Source organism: Eptatretus burgeri, chromosome 2, assembly GCF_056783735.1.
Source record: "Eptatretus burgeri isolate ZD-2024b chromosome 2, Ebu_testis_v1, whole genome shotgun sequence".
Taxonomy (NCBI): Eukaryota; Metazoa; Chordata; class Myxini; order Myxiniformes; family Myxinidae; genus Eptatretus; species Eptatretus burgeri.
In genome coordinates, this window is record NC_140962.1 from 32,389,659 (window position 1) to 32,395,658 (window position 6,000).

At 41.5% G+C, this 6,000-nt stretch overlaps 1 protein-coding gene across 1 annotated transcript in view; it reads left to right on the forward strand.

Annotated features, from left to right (window-relative positions):
* The window catches only part of LOC147031757 (catenin delta-2-like), a 189,196-nt gene that overhangs the window by 953 nt on the left and 182,243 nt on the right, over nucleotides 1–6,000 (forward strand). The window lies entirely within an intron of this gene.

Below are 6,000 nucleotides of genomic sequence, written 5' to 3' on the forward strand. Positions count from 1 at the left end.
GTCTGTCTGTCTGTTTGTGTACAGGATGTCTCAAAAAGTTGTGGACGGATTCGCATGAAATTTTATGGACAGGTTCAGTGTGTGACAAGGACGAACTGATTATATTTGGTTGAAGATCCGGATCCTTGTCCAGATACTATAATTTTAAAGTGATTCTTCACCATTGAGAGATAGGGCAAAACCGATATAAAGCATATCTCAAAAAGTTGCGGACAGATTCGGATGAAACTTGGTGGCAAGGACGAACTGATTCGATTTTGGTGAAGATCCGAATCCAGATCTGGGTACGAGAATTATTTAATTTTTAAAGTAATTCTTCACCATTGAGAGATGGGGCCAAAAACAACATATTGTTGTGGGCCGGGTATCGGCGGCGAACACGACCGCTAGGTGGGAACAGTAGAGTTGGCTCCACCGAACACTCGTGGCTCCTGGATAAGTCTGAAAGGCACAGGTCCCTTACAGGACCGTAAATCACCAATAATTTGACCGCGTGGGATAGGGTCCATTGTCAACTTCAATATACCTAAGTACCCACGCGGGAAGCTACCGGGGAATTCTCAACCTCGGCCGACTTTGTCCGAACCGAGTCGCTGTTACCAACTCGAATCCGATGTAACCGAGTGGGAGTTACCAAAGCCGCGCCGGTCCAAATGCACAATTTACTGTCTCCCAATTTCTCAACACGCATCATGCTGAGCCAATGAAACAAATACAGAAATGAGCTGGAACAATTAACAGATGTTTATTTATAATAGGCAGGGAGACACGGAGCACAGTTATCCGAATAAGCAATGCATATAATGTACAACAAAAAGCACTTAACAATTCTACTTCAGAGACAGGGCCCACGGACACACAAATACCCCAGAACGAGATGGACCTCGAGTTATTTATTGCCCCTTCAGCTCGGGATGGAAGACGAGCTGAGGGAAGAGAACGTGGCTGCTGGCTACCTGGCCGCGTTTGCGCGGCTGGACGACCGCACCTTCCCGGAGCACCAGGCGCCAAAGATCGGACCAGGGCAGCTGAACCCAGAGGAGGCAAGACGAGGTGACCTCCCATGATGAGATGGTTGAATGCTTGTCGTAATGCGCCAGACGAGACCCTTGGATGCACGGGATGCAGAGCCAGACGCAGACCCAGACAGAAGCGCGCTCGAGCCAACGGGACACAATTATCAATCCTCTTCTTGCCAGGTCCGAGGGATTTCTTTCTCTCCCACTCGCCTCCTGATTGGACGAGGGGTTCTCGGGCGACCAGTGGCCTCCCCTCTGGTCGGGCTGAACACTCCATCTGGCTAAGGCAGAGCCGGCCCTGAGGTGATGAGCTTGCTGATTGGACAAGGGGTGGAGTCGGAGCTGAGGCGATGAGCGAAGAAGATTTGTTGGCGTTGTGTGGCTTCAAGATGTAAAAAAAAACCTGACTATAAAAGAAAGCCTCAGCGCACACATGACATTCCCGTTAGGCATGGGGGATGGGAACCTAACTATAACACATACTTATCGACATACTGTGACTGAACTTGGAGACTGCTGTCTTTCTGTGTTCACAAGGTTTCCAAATCCGTTACAATATAGCATGACATTTCAAAAATGTAATAGGCCCGATATGTTCTCGTGGATTTGGCATTACATTGCAGAGGTATGCGCTCTACCGAGTGCCCTTCTAGTTTTTCATGGTTTATTTCAAATATTCAACACTTGAAACAAGTTAACATAGGAATAACAACAATATGTATCTGCCAATAAAGTACATCATGCAGTTCTGGAGTTAAAAATTTTTTTACAAGCAGTGGCTCAAAACAAAAACAACCAAAGCATTTTGGATAGGATTGTATTTGGGTGGAACACAATGGATTTCATTCAAAATCCGAACTAGTTCATACATCGTACACGTGTGAACGTCTTTATGTGTACGATGTGTGAACATCTTTATCGCTGTGGAAGAACTCTGGGAAGGGTTTGAAACTGCAAAGTGCTTACCCTGCGTAGGCCTTCTTGGGTTGCTTTATGCAGCTTCTTCGACTGGAGGAGTGTGGGATATGTCAATTATTTATATAATCCGAGCCACCTGGGTTTAGTTGATGATGTGAGAGCCGATTGGCTGTTCCCTCCATTCACAGGTGAGAGATGTGGGTGGGTATTTTTTATTTATATATCGACTGCTTTTGACATTTGCACATGGTACGTGCTTGGGAGCCTCGTTGGTATGCATTGCTATCTGCGCTGTTGCTGATGATTCGCCAATTAGCAATGAAACTGGTCTGGCAGCTGAGGGGGTGTGTTGCATTGCGATTCTCATGTGTCTTCGATGTGTGAACATCTTTAGGCTGTGGAGGAACTCTGGAAAGTGTTTGAAACAGCAAAGCACTTACCTTGTGTAGGCCATCTTGAGTTGCTTTATGCAGCTTCTTCGGCAAGAGGAGTGTGGGAGGTGTCAAAGATATATCTCTCTGATGCACCTTTTGACTGTTAAGGTACACATCGCCACAGATTATGTCTCGCACAGTAAAACCACATACTACACACAGAACAACCACCGTCTACCACCCAGACAATTGTTCCTGCTAATGCAAACCATTCAACCAGAAGGCACATGATGTGATCAGTGGGAGAATCGAAACATGTGGAGTGTGACGAGCACTCTGCCAATCCCCATTGGACACAGTCCATACCAAAGCGTCACCTCCAACACAGAGGCCTTGGCCTGGTAACTGTCAGACAGACAAAGATTACATGGCCATCATCAGTTAAACATCAAACAGAACCTCTGATCCAGATGTCAGACTTATTTGCTCTCATCAGGATAGCATGCCAATAAATATCGAACCAATAATGATGACCACATTCGTCGTTTATACAACAGAGACACCTCCTGACTGTTATAGTGAGCATGTTATGGTGATCAGCTGAAACCAGCTGAAAGGTATGATCCCTTATTGATTGCACCTGTTAAATCCACTTCAATCAGTGTTGATTTAGGGGAGGAGACAGGTTAAAGAAGGATTTTTATCCATGAAACAATTGAGACATGGATTGCGAATGTGTGCCATTCAGAGGGGAATGGGCAAGGCAAAAGATTTAAGTGCCTTTAAACGAGGCATGGTGGTAGGTGCCATGCATACCGTAGTTTGAGTGCGTCAAGAACTGCAATGCTTCTGGGTTTTTCATGCTAAACAGTTTCCCGCGTGTATCAATAATGGTCCACCACCACCCAAAGGACATCCAGCCAACAACAGGCCAGTGGTCAAAAATGGCTCATTGATGAAAGAGGCCAAAGGAGGCTGACACGAGTTGTACAGAGGAACAAATGGGCTACAGTTAGTCAACTGACAGTGTAGTTCAACATTGCTGCCGAAAGACCCATCAAAGTATGTACAACTAATCGTACCTTGACACGAATGGGCTATGGCAGACGACGAGTGTACAGAGTTCCACTTCTTTCATCAAACAAACAAGAGTGTGTGGTTGCAGTAGGCTAAGGAACAAAAACACTGGACAGGATTGCAAATTGGAAAAAAAAACATTGCCTGGTCTGATGAATCCCAGTTCTTGCTGTGTCACGCTGATGGGAGGACTAGGCTGTGGAGAAAACCATACGAGTACATGCATCCATCATGCCTTGTGTCAACATTGCAGGCTGGAGGTGGTGGTGTGATTTTGTGGGATGTGTTTTCATGGCACACAATGGACCCCTTGATAAAAGTGGAGCAACATTTGATTACCACAGGATACATGAACATCATTGCCAATCAGATGCATCCCTTCATGGCAGCAATGTATCCATCTGTAAATGGATTTCTTCAGCAGGATAATGCCCTAAGCCACAAGGCTAGTATTGTCCAGGAATGGTTCCACAAACATGACAGTGATTTGAGCTTACTACACTGGCCTGCCCAGTCACCAGATCACAATCCAATTGAGCATCTGTGGCATGAGAGGGAACGACATATTTGGATTGGAGATCCACTACCTGCCAACTTAACACAACTGTTGGAAGCATTGGAATCAACACGGGCCATCATCGATGTGGAATGCATTCAACACCTTGCAGCATCCATGCCCCAACTTATTGAGGCTGCTCTGAGGAAAAATGGGGTGCAACTCAATAATTAGGAAGGTAATCCTTATGTTTTGTACACTGAATGCATGTGTGTGTATATATATATATATATATATATATATATATATATATATATATATATATATATATATATATATATATATATATATATATATATATATATATATATATGTACCACATAAAACACAAAATGTGTTTGTGTATTTGCTTGTGTGATGAATGTTCCCCTTCAAAAGGATGATTTAAGAAGGGTTTTCAAGGCCAATCTTTTAACACGACTGTGTGTTCACGGTGGATTTTTTTTTTCAGGAAAAAAAAACCTCGAAAAACATGTTCCATCAATGTGTAATTGCATCTCTTCTTTTGGAAATGGAGATGGTGACTTGCAACCGGGCCTCAATTGTGGTGTACAGAAATGTTTTTAAAAATAACAACAAATACAAGGTGCAGGGAAGTGAAATTTGTTGCACATGATGTGTCCCGTGCGCAGAGTAAAACGGGTGTTCATTTACATATGTGCAATGTCAAATAAATAAAGAAGATACAAGCACACCTGACGCTAGGCCGAGGTTTCAGGCTTTGGCATGCTCACGTGGCTGTACCCTCGAAATGAAAGGTCCCAGAAGATATAGAAAATAAGGTAACATTTGTACATGTAGTGTTTTAAAATAATGTTTTTTTCTTGCTACAAAACATCATATCTTCCAATCTGAATATTTTCAATAAAATAATTCCAACCTGTCATTTTTAACAAGCTTTTATACTTATTATGTCATCTCTTCGAGCATGACCTAATAATATGGGTGTCGATGTCCTTCGATCCGTCTGTCCGTCCGTCCGTCCGTCCGTCCCTTCACAATGAAGTTGAAGCGGGAGATCTGGTCATTAGTGATCCTGATAGAGGTCGATGAGACATACACGATGGTATGACTTTCAAGGTCACCGAAGGTCAAGGTCAAGGTCACGAGGCCTTTGAAGTTGCGAAAATGATGATTTTCAAATTCTATCTCCTCCACCATTTCTCAAGCGATCTTGAATTCGATTGTGGCATATGAATCTATTGGACAATATCTAAATTTTGGTCTGGTCGGATTTTCGATATTCGCTTTCGTTTTCGTGTCATGTGACTTCAGATTTGGCAAAAAATGCGAAAATGACGATTTTCAAAATCTATCTCCTACATTTCTCAAGCGATCTTGAATTTGATTGTGACATATGAATGTATGGGACAATATCTAAATTTGGTTGGGACGGATTTTCGAATTTGACTTTCGTTTTCGCGTCACGTGACTTCAAAGTTTGCAAAAACTGCCCTACGACTTCAGGAGGCTATATATTCTCTACTGGACATGATAAAAGTTAGTGAATGGTGTCATTGCATAGCAGCTGACCTTGTATATTTATACATTTTCTGCCGAAAGTGCAAAAGTTTCAAAACCCGAAGTGTAAACGTCCGCATTTATTTTCAAAATATAATTTCGTGCGCGTGCACCAAAATGCCTAGTCATCTTTAACCAAACTGCGCAGTTCGAGCTGCGCAGTAGAACTACACAGTCGAGCTGCGCAGTAGTCTTCGGTCATAACTGAACATTGAGAACTTGTGGTATTATAGAGATGACCGTCACCCCCACACGGGGGTAATTTTATATATATATATATATATATATATATATATATATATATATATATATATATATATATATATATATATATATATATATATATATATATATATATATATATATATATATATATATATATATATATATATATATATATATATATATATATATATATATATATATATATATATATATATATATATATATATATATATATATATATATATATATATATATATATATATATATATATATATATATATATATATATGTATATATATATATGTATATG